This window comes from Nicotiana sylvestris, chromosome 8 (assembly GCF_000393655.2).
Source record: "Nicotiana sylvestris chromosome 8, ASM39365v2, whole genome shotgun sequence".
Taxonomy (NCBI): Eukaryota; Viridiplantae; Streptophyta; class Magnoliopsida; order Solanales; family Solanaceae; genus Nicotiana; species Nicotiana sylvestris.
In genome coordinates, this window is record NC_091064.1 from 163,932,994 (window position 1) to 163,953,612 (window position 20,619).

Here is a 20,619-nt window from a genome sequence, read left to right on the forward strand (position 1 = left end):
TTGACTATCTCAGTTTCGTCCAGGTTGGACTTAGGTTTATTCTAAAAATTCTCAATTTCTCTGACAATTTCCTTAGGTATCACATCCTCTTCATCTATGTCTTCCGAGTCACTATCCTTATGTTGTGTTGTCTCATTACATGTCACAGTTGTTGGTTTATCAGGAAAAGTAACAATAATGCTGTAGAGAGAAAATGTAAAGGATAATAATAAATACTAAAATAGCAATGCATTAGTTAAATCTTGAAAATATTAAAAACAAGTGTGGCTCGATGATTCAAGCAATTATTTCAAAACAAAATGCATCTAAAATAGAATACTGCAAATGTCTTAAATGCTTAAAGTTGCTTAAAAATAATTCATGCTAATTGCCAGGCTACCTAGGAACTCGATGGGCCTGGGATGGTGCAACAGTTCAATTCTTGAGAATAACTCACTTTCCCATGGTCTGGATTGTAAGGTCTTCTTTCTCCTCCTCCTCAACTATTATATTGCAGTTCATGCCTTCATCATCCAGAAATAGATTCCTTAGGCCAGCTAAAACCTCATCTTCTTCAAATCCCCATATCACGTCAGCTTGTTGAAACGTCTGGTGCAAATATGGTATTGGCTGTTCGAGAGGGTAATAGGGACCACACCATGGTGGCGACCAATCATCTTACTCCTTCTAGGTGTATTCGTACCCAAGCCCAAATGTTGTACCATGTCGTTTTAACTGTATTAGTTTAGCGATCCCTTGGATATTCTTGCCGATACCCTTGTCGGTTTCATACCCTATCCATGTCAATATACATTCTATTTTGCTGCTCCACCATTTGTCCTTTTCAATTGCATTGACACGCTCAATGCGATGGTACGTTTCTCCACCCAACTTCCTTTTATTCTCGACAACTGGAACAATTTGATTAGTGTAAATGGGGTTACTCCCGTCTCCATGAATGATCACTTCCTGATGATTCCATTCGAACTTCACGACCTGGTGTAATGTAGAAGCTACGGCTCCAGCAACATGTATCCAAGGTCGTCCCAACAACAGATTATACGTAGCAGATATGTCCTATACTTAAAATTCAACATCAAACCAAGTCGGGCCCATCTGTAAATAAAGGTTGATTTCTCTAATTGTGGCCCTTTGAGACCCATCAAATGCTTTCACATTCATACTCCTTGCTCGTATTTCATAAAAATCCTTACCCAGCCTTTTCAAAGTGGTTAATGGACAGATGTTGAGACTTGAACCCCCATCTATCAGGACTCTGGCGATGAATTTGTCTTCAAATTGTACTGTGATGTGTAGTGCCCTATTATGACTCAGTCCTTCAGGTGGTAGTTCGTCTTCGTGAAAGGTGATCTTGTGGCTCTCCAATACTTGCCCTACCATGTTGGCCATCTCTCCACTGGTGATGTTGTTGGGCACGTAAGCTTTGTTCAACACTTTCATTAATGCATTCCTATGCATCTCAGAATTCTGTAGTAATGACAGAATGGATATCTGAGTAGGGGTTTTGTTCAGATGATCAACCACAGAATATTCTCTTGCTTGCACCTTTCTCCAAAATTCATCCAGGTCTGTTTCAATGATAGGCTGCTTGGGATCGGCTTCTATACTCGTTCCTCACAAATGCTCAGGTGTGTAAACCTTACCGGTCCTGGTCATGCCTTGTGCAGAACCTGTTTCTTCCATTTTCCTTTTTCCCTTTCTTCTTGCCTCTACAACATAGTCCCATGGTATAGCTTCTGAATTAAAGGATGGCATGGGTGCTACCATCACAGTGAAGGGTGTGGTCACTTTCACCTCAAATAGAGCTGGTACGGCTGATGGCATTGTTGTTTTAACCTCAAACGGAATTGGCAAGGCTATTTCAACCTCAATTGGTGACTGAATTTGCACTATAATGGGTGTGAGAGTGACTAGATCTGTTGTGGTTTCATCCCCTTCATGAATGAGTCCAATTGATCCTTCTGGATCCCATTCTCCATCAGTTTCGATCACATTTACCCCCTCACCTCTGTGATCCAGGAGGGGGGTTGTTGAGGACATTTGGTGCAACCTCCTTTACTTGTATAACTTTAATGTCAATCAACGTCTGGATCTTATCCTTTAAAGTGCGACATTCATAGATGGTGTGTCCCTTCATGCTCGAGTGATAGGCAGATGTCTTGTTCGGATTAACCCACTTGGAAGAGTTTTCCATTGCAACAAGGGAAATGGAGGTGATCAATGAGTTCAGCAATGGGAGTGTATTGTCTGGGTGGTATGCAGTCAAAATTTGGTTTTGGTTTCTGGTAGTTTTGGCGGGCTAGTGGTGGTGAGTGGTAATATGCAAGTTGTGTGTTATAAAAATAGTAGGTGGCGGTAGGTTGTTGGTATCTGGGAGGTGAAGGTTGATATGTGGGTGATGGGGTTTGGTATGTGAGATGAGATTTTGGTCCTTGAGCTACCATCACAGCTCCTACTTTTTTTTGGATATACCCCCTGACTGCAAAGCTTTGTTCGTAGCCTGTAATGCCTCAAAATTAGTTACCATTATGCTCTTGATTTTTTATTTAATCCTTTCCCCCAATTTGATGATGTCGGAGAATTTGTGATTCTCTATAACCATTAACCTTTCCTAGTATTGTGGATCCTGGTGCATTCTCCGTATTAAACCTAAACCGATCTATGAAATTTGATGCCATGCTTACCCAACTAATCCACTTCTTTTTATTTTGACTAATGTACCAAGATATGGCATCTCCAGTGAGGCTTCTCATGAATAATTTCATGCGAATCCTTTCATCCTTTCCAATTCCTACGATCTTGTCACTGTATGTCCTTAGATGCACCTTTGGGTCACCTATTCCATCGAACATCTCTAACTTAGGAGGTTTGTATCCCTCTGCCAGTTCTACGTCCGGCTGAATACACAAATTTTTATAATTCAAACCTTCGATACCTTTACCACCTTCAACACCTTGGACTCGACTAGTAAGCTTCTTGAGTTCCTCTTCCATGTTCTTGATCAGCATGTCCTTCTCGACGGATTCAGTTATGTATAGGGTTTGATGTGGAATGTGGGGTAAGGTTTTCACATATATGGGGTTACTTTGATGGACTCTAGGGATTTGGGTGTAGTGGTGATCATTGGTGAGTTTTGAGGATCGGGGATAGGTTGTGGTGCGTTCTGAGGAGTGTGATAGGTAGTGGTTTGTAGATACTGGGTTACTGATGATGATGTTGTAGAGGAGTCAGTACTGGTAGAGGATTGGGATTTTGAGGCAGTGTGGCATATTGGTGAGGTGCGGGAGGATGTTGTGGATGCTGGTTTAGTGTATTTTGGGAAGGTGCTAGGTTTTTGGTGTTTTGTTGGTTGATGTCGGGGACGTTAAGGGTAAGGGAGAGATTTGCCAAATTTCGGACTTGCTCAAGGTCTATTTGTAACTCCAATATCTTTTGTTCCAACTGTAAAACCAAGTCGTTTGGTGCTGGAGTGCTTCGACCATCTGAAGTTTTGACATTCTTTTCCTGCGTGGCAATGTCTTTTCAAATATTACTTGTATCATCCATTCCGACCTTTCCTTTTCTTTTAGGATCATTTGGAGGAAGAAGAGGTAGGGGACCTCTTGATCTTATATATGCCGACAATCCCAGTATGCATAAACCAACCTTAGGGGATGGGAATAAACAAATCAATAAAAGAAGAAAACAAAAAGGTAAACAAGTCAATGAGGGGTATTAAAAGGTTGTTTGCAATATTTAAACACATATTACGGAATTGTAAATTTGCATCCTAATTTGGGGACCTCGTTGTGCCCAAGGTAGGCTTACACAACATATAGATTTGGAGAAAATTGATGCCAATAACTGTGTCATTTCATTAATATGAAAAATAAATCGAATCTCTACTAAAATGAGAATAATGATAAAAAGTTACTAATGGCATGTGCCTTATTACAACCAAAGCCTAAACGAGTCTAGAAAGCAAGTTAAACATAATTTCTAATCTATTTGGTCCCAGAGGGACCTTCTCCATGCTTGGCCTTCTTTTCTCCATCGATCAAGTTCCCAGGTTGCGCATGTCCAGCAGTAGATACGCCCTTGCTAGGAGACCTCCTTTGTTTCCATCCATGTTTTGACATCCTGTAACCCTGTTTCTCATCTTCCCTTCCAGCTCCATCAATCCTTGCTCTAAATACTCTAACCTCTCTATTGATTTAGTAGTGATTTCTCTCCATTCATTGATTGCTTCCATGTCCGCTTTGTGCTGTTCCAAATTCCTGACCTCAGATTCAAAAATCCTTTTGTGTAACCTCCTATATTTGACTTGGGCCTCGACAGCATCGTCTATGACCCTATTTCCCAAATCAATTCCTAGCATGAATTCTCCTGCTATGTCATCGACCAACCATGATGGATAAAAGTGCGCATAGCCAGCATGGTATCGATCTGGCTCGATGGTATCCTTTTCCACTATGACCATTAGATGCCACATGTGTTGTGCCTCGTACTTTAATGGAATAACATCACCTTGGAAATCCGCTTTGTAGTGAACCATCATGGAGACTCGAGGTATAACTTGTTTCCTCCCAGCTTGCCTCATGACTCTGATAGGGGCATAAGTATAAATACGACTTAATCTAATTAGCACTAGATGATGAACATCTCTTGACCTGATGATGAAATCTCTAGTAGGGAGCCATTCAAACATCCAATGAACCTTGTCGTCCGTCAAACATCTAAAGAAGTGTACCCATTCCACAACATTTCTTGGTTGTGCAAACCTCTTCGGGATGAAGGTCATTCTTTTTGGATGGTGAAAAGCTATGTGGTCGTTCCATGGTCGCCGTGAAAATTCCTAACGGTACTGTCCTCTTTGAAGGTGTTCCAATAGCCATACTTGTAGCAGAAAATTACAACCCTCAAAATGCCTGAATTCCTTTTTGCAGCGGTCCAAAGCTCGGTATATTTCTACAACGATCATTAGGACAATAGTGTGAGTCTGTCCCTTCATTCCTTCCATTAGGGTCTTGGTAACCATAGCTAAATGGGTGTGAATTCTTTCTTTTTGCATTGGGAATACTGGCATCCCCATAAAACAGATAATGAACAAAAAAACCGATGGTGGGTCCAACCCAACGAAGTAATGGCAAACTCACCATGGTAATGGAGGTAGGATTTACTGTGCCCATAATGTTCGTAGAGGAAGTCGAACGGTATGTAATACTTCTTTAGGGAGACTAACTCATCATTCTTTCTAAAGCCCATCATCTTCAGAAACCTCGAGAAGTGCAATTTTCTGGTACCAATAGACCGGGGCTATCCCAGCGAAGTCTGGCAAAGCCCCCTATTTACTCTAGAAGGGGAGTCATTTCTATATCCCCGAAACGGAAAACATCCCTCTTTTCATCCCAGAACATAGTAGCGACCTCGATTAGTACATTGATTGGCTGAATGTCTAGCAACGAAGGTAAATTCCCAAGAACTCTTTTCACGTAGTTTTTGACGCTTGGTGCAAGATTTTCCCACCAATCCTGTAGCAAAGGTAGGATATTCCGAACCATGCCGAACTTGTGGACCTCGTGCCTCATTTCTGCAAAATATATAAAGTTAGCCCTTGACCCCTCCAGAATCAGCTATTTTCTCGTTAATGATCAATATATTGGCATGCTTTTGTTCAAATGATGCACAAATCGTGATTATGTACAATGGGATTATGGAAATTCCAGTGAACTTTAGACAAGGTTTGTCTTAGTGAGTTATTGCACGGACAGCGTTCTAACTCATACTAGGTTTAGACATGATGCATGCACAGTTGATTTTAGAATGAGGTTTCTACAAAAGGCTACACTAGTACCCTCAAGCGGACAACTTGAGAGGGAAAGGCACAGAAACATTGATTGCACCGCTGATCGACTAATTTTATCGCAAATAAGCCTTTCCAAATTTAAAAGGTGATTTTAGGAAGAGCACGGACACTCATCAAGTGCCGCTATGGTATTAATATGCACGAGTGAAATATGATGCGGATCATGCTTTATGCAAAAATAAGATAACACGTTGTCAAGTACTTTCACATGTTGAAAGCAATAAATGCAGTACTGAACGAACATAAAGACATAAAAGATAGAAAACAGGGAAGAAGTTAGATTGCGTGATAAAGTAAGTAAAGGGATAGGGATTGGGAGAGACATGATATAGAAAAATTAAAAGGTTTGTAGCAAGTGAACATGATTAGGAAATAAGGGGGAATGCAAGTTGTAATCAAATTAGGCGAAGAGTTGCATATGAATTCATATAAAAGGGAAATAGGAAAGAGGATGTGCATGTAGCAATAAAAGGGAAAATAGGAGCGGGAGATTCGGGTAACAGCAAAATCAAAGACACGCTTATCAGAGAAGACTAATTCACAAAGATCAAGTTCATTTATGGTAAGAGCCTAAAAAATATCCCCAGTATAGTCGCCAGGCTATCACACCCCTTTTTCTCGTGAAATCGGGTTTCGACATTGTGACAACTCTTTTAAGGAAGGGTTTAAAAGTGAGAGTCGCCACATAATGGTTTTTAAGGTGCATTAGGGCACCTATTTGCAAATAACTCTATCTAACCAGTTTGTGTCACCAAAGATCGGGTAAGGGCTTGAAATTACCTCGAATAAAAGGTGTTAGGCACTCTTCGATGTCCACAACTGTGGGTCCCGGCGAACTCAATTATATGAATTAGCCTATGTGATCAAAGCTAAGAAACAAGGAATTACTAAACATGAATAATCGATTGAAAAGACAAGGAAGGGGGGTCCTAAGTTTTTTAGCCTAAAGGATCACCCCGTGCAACACAAATAATACTTCGTAATTCCCCCGAGATGGGGTTTTACTCATATTGTTCCGCGGGCGCAGACTATCATCTCCTGCTACCCAATTAATATCTTTAAGTTGTTTACCTGAAGCACACTAATCAATTTTAAGTCATGTCTTATGCGTGCACTACACGTCCCATGCCTATGGTCCAGCAGACATTTGAACCTCTATCAGGGTGGTCCTGACCTTAACTTACGGTGCTCAAAAATGTCAAAAGCTAGACGACATACAAAACACATTGGACTTTTACTTATAAGCAAGTAAGGTCTCAAGTTGGCCTCCGCAATTAGACAACAAATGCACGCAAGTCAGATTAACAAAGACAATTGCTGATTTTAAATAGTTAAAAGTGTAGAAACCTATAGACAAGATATCGATATGAATCTGGACTTAATGGGCGGATAGTTATACGCAAAAGCCATTATACTTTCCAAAATCTGTATGATTTGCCTACTGATTTTAAACATAGGGATTAAACATATAGGCATGATGTCTAGGCGTTTTTATGCAATAGTAGACAGTGGCAGGTCATAGAAACAGATCCAGAATTATTTGTTTTAATCCTATAGGCATGTTTTCTAGTGAGAGTAACAACACAATGTTTGTAAACTCATGAACAAATGGGAAGGAATGATAATTAGGTTGATTCAAACCTATAGGCATGCTTTCTACAATTTGTTCCCATTTTAGATCCTATAGACATGATTTCTCTAACTTGTAAACAGAACAACATTTGAATGAGGTTTTTGCACACACATTGAATATTCAATTCCTTATAGGCATGATTTCTAATACAATTAAACCAAGTATTAAACCTATAGGCAGGATTGCTAACATATAATGGCTAAAATAATAGGATACCTATAGGCATGATTTCTAACACACGATAACTGAACATGCAATAGCACGCTGTTAGACCTATAGGCTGGATTTCTAACAAATTACACATAATAACATATTGTTGGACCTATAGGTAGGATTTCTACCCAACTTTTGCTATAAAAATTGTAAAATAAGAAACCCTTCCCAATTTCACTAACACCCCAGAATTGTTATTACAAAATAATTATTACATATCAGAATTTGATGTAATAAATTACAAAGTAAGTATAACTATAGGGAGCCTACAGCAGGCCCAAATACACCTGGACAGGCCAGACCTTCCACCCAAAATAGCTCAAAATTCATGTTCACAGATACAAGATAACCACTTGTTGAGCTTAGAAAACCCAAGTTCCTAGTGTATCTGAGTTCCCAAGGGCTTCAAGAACCCATAGCAATGCTCACACTAGGGAAGTTAACAGAGATCATTCAGAGGAGGTACTAGAGACCAAGTTCTAGTGTGTCAGAGTTCACAGGGGCCTCAAATGGACCCTGAGCAGTGCTCACATTAGAGAGAGGTCAAAGGACGGAACTTAAATAGCCTTGGCTTTCAACCAGCTAAGAGAAGAACTTAAGCAAAAGGTGAAAGAGAAGAGACTAAAGTTGAGGGACAGGAATTGAGGGGTTTAAACAAACACAACCAAATTGAACATATTAGGCAAACAGTTGAACAAATCCCAGAACCTAAGAGCCAGCTCAATGTAAAACTAAAAATTCAACACTTAGCATAGAAGAAATCACTTGCTAAATGGAGGTTGATAAGAGCATATTTGCAGGATTGACTGGGTTATCATCACTAGACAAATTGAAACATAACTGGGAATTATGCTAAGTATATATGCAACATTGTGCTAAACCACATAATCATAGAAATGAGAGGGCATCATGTTAGCAATGGGGCAGGATCATATGTCACAAAGATTTTGGATAGCATGAAAGGCACACAAATAGTAGATAAACATTCAAGCATTGTTATAGTGGTCTGATTAACAGAATATTATTCAGCTTGCGCCATAAGATTTAGCTTAGCACCTTAAAATAATAATTCAAAACATGCTGATATCACAAGCAGATATTAAAGGGATATGGGATCAAATAAGCATGCTGAGGGCCATAATGACCAACACTGAAAGTCTCAACACAATCTATTGCAGGGATTCAAGAGGGTGGGTGAATAAACATGTTCATAAGCATTCAAGAGTCACTACATAAACTGAATAGGCTCTAAAGAAATTCAGATTACCCAATTAGGCACAGATAGTCTTAGAACTAGTAACATTAAGAGTAAGTAGATGCAAGAGTCCGCAGAGAGATGCTTAAAAGTGAACCAGAAACATGTTAAGACAGAGATTCAGAGATGAGAAAAGATAAGGATAAAATTGTGAGAGTTAAGTTACTTACCAGTTAAACGAGAAATGCAAGAAAAGAACAAAAGACCACAGTGTTCTGAATCGACAATGAAAAGCAGAACCCAGAAACTTAATGGCCTTGGCTTTTAGCCGGCCAAGACCACAATATAGAATGACAAATAACAGAGTAAAGTTTAGATCTAGTGAAGTTATAATGACCTCCAAGTCTGTCCTAAAGGGGAAATGGGAGAGGTTTATATACTATAGAAATCGAGCAAGTAAACATGGCAAACAAGTCGATCAAACGCAAATAAGGGACAAAATTATTCTGGAATCAATTAGGATCGATTTTAGGGAATAAATCAAAGGGGTTCAATAAATCAAAAGAGAAAACACCAAATATTACCAAAATCATTTTAAGGTAAATAATAAAGCAGAAAAAAGGAAAACCTAAAGTAGTCAAACACAGGAAGGCAAAAGAATCGAAATCAGTAAGGAGGAAATTACAGAACCCTAATTTTAGGCATAGTACACAAATTGACGAAAATAAAAAATAAAATCACATACTACATAGAATGAGATGAACATAGACAACAATCCATTCAAAAATTAAAAATCAAGTCAGATTTGGTTTGATTTTAAAAGGATATGAAACCCTAAATTAGGTTAAGTAGAAAATCTCAAAGATACATAGAGATTCATAGCGATTCATACTATTAAAGAATGAGAACGGACACAGATGGAAAGGGTCAAAGAGCTGAACCAGATTTGATTCGATTTCTAAGAGATTTGTTGGCCATTTTTAGGTAAGCAAACTAGGTAATGCCATAGACGAACTAGTAGTGAGGGGAGGTAAATTAAGGAAAGGGAATTCATGGTGGATTCCGATTTGGGGTTGGATTTGGGAGGGTTTGATAGGAACATCGGCTAGGGTTCATGAGAGATGAGAGACGACAGTATTCTGGGGCGGTGGGGGGTGTAAAATGATTAGGGTTAGGGGTTTGGTTAGGCTTAAAGAGGCGGATGTAATTGTAGACATGTGATTTTTGACCCTTCCCAAGAATTTTCACATTTTTAGCGTAAATATTTAATTTAGGTCTAATATAGCTATTTTAGCTAATTTTGACTATTTTACCTTATTTCGTCACAAAAAGAAAAATTACAAAAAATATATATATATATATACTTTAGTTTATGCGTTTCTCATAAATTTGAAAAATACAAAAATAGTACCTTATTTTTTTACTTTATATAATTTCGAAAATTACAAAAAATAGTTACTAATGTCTTGCAGCCATTTTAATCTTTTGAAAATACAAAATTAGTACTTTGTATTTTTTTATCTTATCTTCATATAATTTCGAAAATTACAAAAAAATGGTTTCGTTAACGTTTTATAGTCATTTTAATCTTTAGAAAACACACAAAAAAAAAACAATACTTTATATTTTATCTTTATATAAAAACGAAAATCACAAAAATAGTTTTATTAATGTTTTGTAGCTATTTTAATCTTGAAAAAATATTAAAAAATAGTTTTGTTTTAAATGTCAGTCTTATTTTGGTAGTTATTTTACTTACATAGGATTAATTGAACAACGTCGTGTTCTTATTCTCGGGTCCGGGCAGAAGAATAATATTTGGGTTCAAACTACCCGTTTTTAGGCCTAATTTTCGGACCTAACCCATAACAATCCAAACCCACCACACCTTACACCAACTTCAAGATAATGGGGAACATCTTTTGAAAAAGGAGGAGGAATACACAGACATCTTTTGAAAAGTGGGGAAAAGGAACGGAGGAGGGGAGTTTGAAAAAAGGAAAAGGTTGGATTGAAAAATGAAAAGGAAAATTGGAAAGGGACGGGTGGATTTAAAAAGGAAAAAGTTGGAAAGGAAAAAGGGGGTCTGGAAAAAGAAAAGAAGGGACAAGAGATTGAAAAAAAAAGAAGAAAAAATTAGAAGAAGGGGGTCACCTTCTTCTTCATAAGGAAAAACGAAAAAAAAACGTAAAGGAGAAAAAAGGTTTTGGACTTCATCTTCTTCTTCCTAAAAAAACTGAAAAGAAAAAAAACTCCCACTCTCTCACATCAAAACGACCCCTTCTGCTTCATCTTCTCGAATCAATCTGCTGCGTCGAAAAAAAAATCCCAGCAACAGCCAGCATCTCGGGTCGTTGACAGTCTTGGTCCGAGCTTCCTATTTCCGTCGAGGTTTCCATTTCGGTCCAGTGATTACTGTCGTTTTTGTGTGTGAAGATTCAATGTAAGACCCACTTTCTTTATTTTGGATTTGTTCTGCTTACATGTTTCTGTCTATGTATTTTGCTTCTTCAGTAACTTGTGTGAAGATTAATGTTTTCCTTGATTATTTGTTTTGATTTAGACACTAATCCATTAAAAGTGTGAATCCAACGAAAGAGAAAAACAATACAACAAATATGGAAATAGGTATCATAATGTAGTAACTGTGTTTGGTTATATGTTGAAATTGATTTCGACTGATTTTCGTATCCTTTTATTAAGTTTATTTCAAATGGATCTCTATTCTATTTAATCACAGAAGAAACGAAAATAAGAAAAGTTTTACTGTTCGGTCATGGTTATTGCGCCAGTTATATGCCCATGTGATTATTTTACTTGTTGTTCTCTTTTTAAAAGTGAATAAAGCCATGATAACCCTGTGGCCCATGTGATTATTTTGCTTGTTGTCTTTTTTTTTTTAAAAGTGAATAAAGTTATGATATCTTTGTGGATTCCTTTACGTTAATGTTGTCTTCATAGTTTATATTTTTTAGTTTTTTCTTGTTTTCCTTATAGTTAGCCTATGGATATGAATATGGTTAAGTTTGTTTTGATTATGAACATTCGTGCTTTAAGTTAAATGTGATCTTTTTGAAATAAAGCGAGGCGTGCCATTTAGCAAATTTCATGACTCTCGCAAAGTGCAAACGCGCAGTTGCTTTAGACGCATATTTAATAAAATTACTTTCCTAAATTCGGGTGCGCATTTATGTGATCCAAATCAAATCTCAACGACGTTAAAATATGTTAAAAACTACGGGCACATTGATTGTGACGTGGTCCGAGATGCATGTCCACGACGTTGCAATTCTTTAAAAATAAGAGCGGGATGAGCCTCGCCGAAGAAAAATACAAAATTGCGGGGCCCTCAGTACATATTTGCTTTAAAAAATTGCTTAGACTTCGGAATGGACCGTTTAGCAAAACTCCACGGCCCTACCCAGAATAACAATACGCTAGTTGCTTTAGACGCACCTTTAATAATTTATTTTCCTTAAACTCGGGTGCACATTTATGTGACCCAAATCCAAATCTCAACCGAGTCGAGATATGTCAATAACCACGGGTGCATTGATGTAACGTGGTTCAAGATATGTTTTCACGATGTTGCAATTCTTGATAAAAATAATAATGATGACAAAAGCGGTTAAAAGTTAAAATTCGCACATAGGTTCATATTTGTATAAAATCAGATAATCAAGCCGAATATGACAGTTGAGCGACCGTGCTAGAACCACGGAACTCGGGAATGCCTAACACCTTCTCCCGGGTTAACAGAATTCCTTATCCGGATTTCTGGTATGCAGACTGTAATATGGAGTCATTCTTTTCCTCGATTCGGGATTAAAATTGGTGACTTGGGACACCCTAAATCTCCCAAGTGGCGACTCTGAAATAAATAAACAAATCCCGTTTCGATTGTCCTTTAATTGGAAAAAACTCCCTACGTACCCTCACGGGGGCGGAAAAAGGAGGTGTGACAGCTCTGGCAACTCTGCTGGGGAATATTTATGGTAACCCAGTACCACTGGTTCGGGGTTAGAGATTCGAGCTTAGATAAATTGTTATATTTGGCTTTATCTGATTTTTACATGTTTGAGCCTAATGTGCTAAATGCTGCTTTTACCGCTTTGATATTATTTGACTGTATATATAAACTGTGCCGAACCCTTCTCTCTTCACCTCCGGGGATGTGCTTACTGGTTGAGACTCCCTATTCTGTTAGTGTTATACCCTGAAATAAGAAAGAGGTCGGACAAGTTACGAAGCCGGATGGCCTTTTGGTTCCCGGTAAGTTGCCCCCTCCTCGACTCGAGTTGTCCGCTCGGGTACACAGTCTAGTACACTGACCCAGGTTTTGAATATAGAATAATGTGACTTCATGCCGGATCCCTAGTAGGAACGCTTATTTGCATCACGTTGCATTTGACTTAGGGGACTCAACACAGGGGTTGGGTCCGTCTAGGACTAGCAACCGGAAATGAAAAGACCATTCTGATGCATCCTACTTGCTCTCTACATATATTTGTTTCGAACTTGCATGTTGACCGGTTTCTGAATATCGGGAATGTTGGAAAATTGAAGAAAAAAAGAAAAAAAAAAGAAAAAAAAAAGAAAGAAAATTTATCAGTTAGGGAGTTAATTGATTATTTTAGGAAAAAAAAATCAATGACCAATTACTGGTGAAACTCTGCCGAAATTTTGAGAAAGAAAATATTTTATTTTAATAAAAAAAAGGGTCTTTTATTTTAGTTTGGAAAAATAGATTGTTCTATTGTTTGTTGAAAATGAAAAATCGTTATTTTGTCTTGTTTTCAAGAATAGAAAAGGAAAATAGTTTGTCTTGTCATGAAAAATAAAAATGGAAAAGAGTCATGTTTTAAAATAGTTCGGTTAATTTGCTCGAACTACGCGGGTTTGATTCTCACCGGATGTGAGATACGTAGGCAACCCTCATCGGGTTCAACCCCCCTTTTTCTAAAATAGGCAAAAAAAAATTATATATATAAGTCAAAATTTTAATTTTGTCATGAATAAGTCGGGTGATGCTGTTTTGTCAAAAATAGCCGAAGGTTCCCGAAAGGGACGCCGAAGGGCTGACTTTGTATAATCAGCCACTTTTCGGGTCATGTTTAAGATTTGGTCTAGTGGACCCCCACAACCTTAAAAGTCTTCGTCCCCGAGGCGTTGAAAGGTCGTGTTTGCAATGTTGAGTTTTCTATTTTTGAAAAATGATAAAAAGAGTCATAAATAAGTCGGGTGATGCTATTTTGTCAAAAATAGCCGAATGTTCCCGAAAGGGACGCCGGAGGGCTGACTTTGCATAAACAGCCACTTTTCGGGTCATGCTTAAGATTTGGTATAGTGGACCCCCACAGCTTTAAAAATCTTCGTCCCCGAGACGTTGAAAGGTCGTGTTTGCAATATTGAATTTTCTATTTTGAAAAAAAAAATGATAAAAAGAGTCATGAATAAGTCAGGTGATGTTGTTTTATCATAAATAGCCGAATGTTCCCGAAAGGGACGCCGGAAGGCTGACTTTGCATAAACAGCCACCTTTGGGTCATTTTTTTTAGGGATTTTGGTCCAGTTGACCCACACAGCCTTAAAAATCTTCGTCCCCGAGGCGCTGAAGGGCTGTGTTTGCAACACCAAGTTTTTATTGTAATTTGAAAAAAAAAACAAAGAGTCAGCGGTCAAGTGAATACCGTTTGGGCTTTTGGTCAAAGTAAGTCGAGCCAGCTTCGGCAGTGTCTTAAACCGTTCTTGCCGAAATAGCCTTAGAGTATCTCTCAATTGTGGAAAGGTTATTTTCGTAAAAGAATGGACAAGTTTGTAAAGTGTCATAAAATAATCCTCCCCGGCCTCAAAATTCATGTGAAATTTGGAAGGGGCCACGTTTGCAAAAATAATCGTTCGGTTGCATTTGTCAAACGGAGAAAGGAAGCTGGCCATTTGTTTTTGGAGTTTGTAAATCTTTTATTAGAATATGTGGGTTGTTTGATTTTCGAGTTTGTAGGTCATCTTCAAACCTTTGAAATCCAGTTTGTTTTAATATGAAAATTGAAAAAATATTGTTTATCTTTTATTGGTCCGAACTACGCAAGGTCTGATTCATGCGGGGTCATGATACGTAGGCAATCTCCATAAGATTCGACCACAATAAAAAATGAAAAAAAAAGAAAAGAAAAGAAAAAAAAGAAAAAAAAATCGAAAAAAAGAAAAAAAAAAGAAAAAAAAAGAGGAAAAGATGTTATTAATAATGGGGACCGACGGAGTCCATTCTAACCTGTTTCGCTTTGAATCACAAAGAAAGTTAAGGTGGTTGGTTTGTGGTAAGCCGGAAATACAAGACCCAGAAGCACACTCTGCGGGGATCAGGCCTGATGACGTAAGCACTCGAATCCCATTGGGACTTGTTGACTAAGGTTGATGATATTGAAGTTGGCAATGGTCTGGGCAATACTGATGTGAAGCTCAGTGGCTAAGATGCCAGTTTTGATAAAATGGGAGGACGCTCCGTTCTTTGGTTAGCAGGAGAGAAGTTTTTGGTGGCTTATTTTATCGTCATTTCTGTTGTCCGGATTATTCTTAGGGTTGTATTCCGAATATGGTCTTGTGTCAAACCTTCCTATTTTTCCATTTTGTCATATCAGTTTGTTTAAGTTTTGTCGAGGCTGTGTTAGGATTTTATTCTGGTTGTTTTGTTTGTTTTATTATTCAAACCATTTTGCCGGTAGTCTAACACAAAAGCCGGTCTTTCATTATTTCCAGTCATCTTTTTGTTTAGTCCTTTTGTCGTTTTTGTTCAATGCCGATTCTAGGGACATGACATGCGCACACAGTTTGGGCCTAGTCTATAAAGTTAATCATAAAACCCTGGGAAGGTGATCAAAGCATTTAAAGGAAATAAGAACGGTTTGAGATTATTTGAAGCCCGAGTCATGTGGAACTGGGGCAAGTAAAACATAAAGAAAACCGTTAAATGCAAGATTCGCCAAATTGGCATGAGGGTCGTGCATGAGAGTGAGAGTGTCGCCCAGCAGTGCTTTAGAAATGACAAATGAAAAAGCAAGTGTTTAACACAATTGTCAAGTCCAGCACCATCAGAAGAGACTGCAAATCTTTATTTAATTGTGTTGTTTGCACTTGGCATGTTTTGAAGACTGGAATGACGAAGGCATTTTGTTCTGCTACCTAAACACTTTATCCTTCGTTAGCCCTTTGAGCCTTATTTGTTTTCTTTCATACCCCTCGTTCGGAATCAGTAGCAACAACTAGAAGATGCGAACATGGAAGATAAAAAAAAAGAAGAAGAGAGAATAGCAAAAAAACAAAAAAAAAAGGCAAGAAAAAAAAAGCAAAAGAAAAAAGAAAAGAAAGATAAGAAATGAGTGAAAAGAAAGTCACAAGAAAAAAGAGCAATTGAGAACTATGTTTGACCTAATTCCTCAAAGAGGATACGTAGGCGCTTCACGGCTCGGTCATAGTTTTGAAAAATGAAAATAAAATCAATTAAAATATCCCCAAGCAAGAAACCGGGGCAGAGGTCGCGTTTGTTGTAAATAAATCTAGTTCCGAAGGTTGTAATTTTGAACCCAGAATTTATTTTGTATTTTTGAGCCTTTTATACCCTTTCTTTCTAGCCCTATCCAAAAACCTACATTACGGTCCAAAGAAAGACCTTCTGATCAGTCTTCAAAAGATGCCAAGTCAGACAAATGAGAGTCTTACCGGTGAACATAACACTCTGTTCCACAATAGAAAGGACTCTAATCTCCAGCAGAGAGAGTCATACCGGCAACACTGCAAATCCCCAGCTGGAAAGTGATACAAATGAGAGAGTCTTATCGGTGAAAATCTTCACAGACACCATAAGGAGATGAAAGCTGAGAGAAAAACTAGAATGAGAGAGGCTTGATAGTGAAAACCCTTCGGGCACTACAAGTCGAATAATATTGAGAATCAGATGGGGAATTGCCAATTGAAGATCTTGAAAGATGATTGACGGCGGAGGATAGGCCACATATGCATGTCATGACCATTAGAGTCGGTATCTGCATTTGATAGGTTTTTATTTATAGTTTCTTTTGTTAAAGAGTCATCTTTTTCCTTTGTCCTTTTTATTCTGCTCCCTCTTATCTTTTTCCTTTCATAGAAAAATTCCCCAATAGAGTCTGTTTGGTCAGAACAAGTGTGAATTGACTTCAAACTATGCCATCAGCTTTCCAATTATTCAAGATGAGATCTGACTAGTACATCAAAGTGGTATAGTCAGCAAGGAACAAGCGCGAGGCCAGTGTCAAAAAGATATCCCCAGCAAAAGGGAATTGACAAAAGGATTGACGAGTGTCAAGAGGGATATCCTTGCCGAAATCAAAGGTTATAAACCTCAAGGCCAAGGCCCGCGAACAAAGCAAAGAGAGCAGTGAGCAGGATTTGGGAGATTCATACTAGACTAAAAGGTCGGGGAAATGCCGGTTTTTGAGCTATGCCACAATAGAAGAGGGATATCCCCAACAGAAAGGGATTATCCCCAGCAAATAATATCATCCCCAACAAGTTGTGGAACGCAGAGCAAGGAAGGAGAAAGGGAAAGCCATCCCCAGTAGGAGTATCACAACCAACCACCGCGTTTTAAACTAACAAATTTTGTTTGATTTGAAACAGGTAAAGGAAATGGCATTGATGACAGAAATGCATTCCATAAGGGATATTATCAAACTGGGGCAGAAAATTTTCCTTCCATTTAGAAAATTTTCTGGAAGTCAGGTACCCATTTAGGGAAGAATAAAGATAACGCCAGTCTCAAGGGAAGTGAACCAGTGTTGCCCCCAACATAATAAGTTTCAATGGAGGAAGTTGTTCCCCAACAAAGGGATGAAACTTGAGCTCAGAAAAAGCAAGAGGCCAGCATCATTCCCAACAGCCTTCCGAAGAGTGAAGCACTAGTTCTGAAGGAATCAAAATCCCCCAGCAGTGTTATCCTCGACAGCGTTATCCCCAGCTGATAACAATTTATCCCCCAACAAGTAAGTAAATAATTCCTCAATAGTGTTATCCCCAACAGTTTCGAGGAGTCCAACACAAGTTTGGTGAAAATTGGTATCCTCAGCGGTTCCTTTCGGTGAAAGGCAAAACGAGTCTTAAGGGAGTTAGTCTTCGAAGGAAGAAGTTAAAAAAAAAGAGAAAAAAAAAGAGAAAAAAAAGAGAAAAAAGAAAGGGGGAAGTAGTTTGCAGAGGAATGAAACATCCTACTCAAAAGGAAGTAATTTTGGAAGGAATAAGATAACATATTTACTCAGCAGAGTTATCCACATCAGTTTATTCCCAATGGATCATCGAGATGTAGAAGCATCCTCGACAGAGTTTCGGGCAACCCAGAGTGGGTAAGGAAGAAAAGGAAGAGTCATCCCCATCAAAATAATCCCCAGCAGTTTCGAGGGAAGACAACACAGGTAAGTAAATAATTCAGGAAGAAGGAAATGGTTCACGCATAGGAGACGCACTTCCTAAGTGAAGATTTCATTAATAGGAGACGCATTTCCTCCTAAGTTTAGTTTTACCCATAGGAGAGGCATTTCCTCCTAAGTTTGGTTTCACCCATAGGAGAGGCATTTCCTCCTAAGTTTAGTTTCACCCATAGGAGAGGCATTTCCTCCTAAGTTTAGTTTCACCCATAGGAGAGGCATTTCCTCCTAAGTTTGTTTTTACCCATAGGTGATGCATTTCCTCCTAAGTTTGTTTTTACCCATAGGAGAGACATTTCCTCCTAAGTTTAGTTTCACCCATAGGAGAGGCATTTCCTCCTAAGTTTAGTTTTACCCATAGGAGACGCATTTCCTCCTAAGTTTACTTTGACTCATAGGAGATGCATTTCCTCCTAAGTTTAGTTTCACCCATAGGAGATATATTTCCTCCTAAGTTTAGTTTCACCCATAGGAGAGGCATTTCCTCCTAAGTTTAGTTTCACCCATAGGAGAGGCATTTCCTCCTAAGTTTGTTTTTACCCATAGGAGACGCATTTCCTCCTACGTTTAGTTTTACCCATAGGAGATGCATTTCCTCCTAAGTTTGTTTTAGTTTCACCCATAGGAGATGCATTTCTTCCTAAGTTTGTTTTAGTTTCACCCCATAGGAGATGCATTTACATTGAAGTTGGGAGCCCGCCCAGATAACAGAGGCATACATTTCAGTCTTTACATTTCAAGCATTGAAGTTGGGAGCCCGCCCAGATAACAGAGGCATACATTTCAGTCTTTACATTTCAAGCATTGAAGTTGGGAGCCCGCCCAGATAACAGAGGCATACATTTCAGTCTTTACATTTCAAGCATTGAAGTTGGGAGCCCGCCCAGATAACAGAGGCATACATTCAGTCTTTTCATTTCAAGTGTTGAAGTTGGGAGCCCGCCCAGATAACAGAGGCATACATTTCAGTCTTTACATTTCAAGCATTGAAGTTGGGAGCCCGCCCAGATAACAGAGGCATACATTTCAGTCTTTACATTTCAAGCGTTGAAGTTGGGAGCCCGCCCAGATAACAGAGACATACATTTCAGTATTTCATTTCAAGTGTTGAAGTTGGGAGCCCGCCCATAGAGCAGAGGCATACATTTCAGTCTTTTAATTTCAAGTATTGAAGTTGGGAGCCCGCCCATACAACAGAGGCATACATTTCAGTCTTTTCATTTCAAGAGTTGAAGTTGGGAGCCCGCCCATAGAACGGAGGCATACATTTCAGTCTTTTCATTTCAAGCGTTGAAGTTGGGAGCCCGCCCATAGAACAGAGGCATACATTCAATCTTTTCATTTCAAGTGTTGAAGTTGGGAGCCCGCCCATATAACAGAGGAATACATTCAGCATTAATTTTCAAGTATTGAAGTTGAGAGCCCGCCCATACAACAGAGGCATACATTTTAAGATCAAGTCAGAGAACAATAAAACAGAGGGTTACAATAGGAATCCCCAGCAGGAAACAATAAAAATCCTCAGCATTCAATCCAAGCTGGAAATAGCAGAAAAAAAGGAAAAAGAATCCAAAGTGCAGAAGGGTAGAAAAGATGTGCTCTGCTCAGTAGTTGGTTGAGGTCGCAAGAACTGCAACCCTGGTCCTGATCCGAAAAGTTGAAGAAGGATAAACTAGCATCTACAACTAGCAAGTTTCAAGGTTCAAATCCAAAGTCTACATGAAGCACCATTCAAGATTCGAGACCAAGTTTCAGAAGTCTTATAGATAGGAATCCTTGTAACTAGTAGCTGATAGGCTTAGTTAGTTTTCTTCATCTTTCATTTTTGGTAATAGCAGGACCGCGGACCGAAACCTCAACGGAATGGCACCTCGATCGGCTCTTCACCTCGGTACGCTCTACCATCTCTCTCATTTCCGAACTACACGTGGCCTGATTTCTCTATAACCAAGGATATGTAGGCAGCTCAGATACCAGGGCTCGGTCACATTCCTTTTCTTTTCCTTTAGTTTAGTCCCTCCAAATAAGGGTCGGGTCAGAAACATGTCTAGTCGTTCTTTGTCGGAAAACTCTTCGTGTTTCCAGTCAAAGAGGGGCAGCTGTAGACATGTGATTTTTGACCCTTCCCAAGAATTTTCACATTTTTAGCGTAAATATTTAATTTAGGTCTAATATAGCTATTTTAGCTAATTTTGACTATTTTACCTTATTTCGTCACAAAAAGAAAAATTACATAAAAATATATATATATATACTTTAGTTTATGCGTTTCTCATAAATT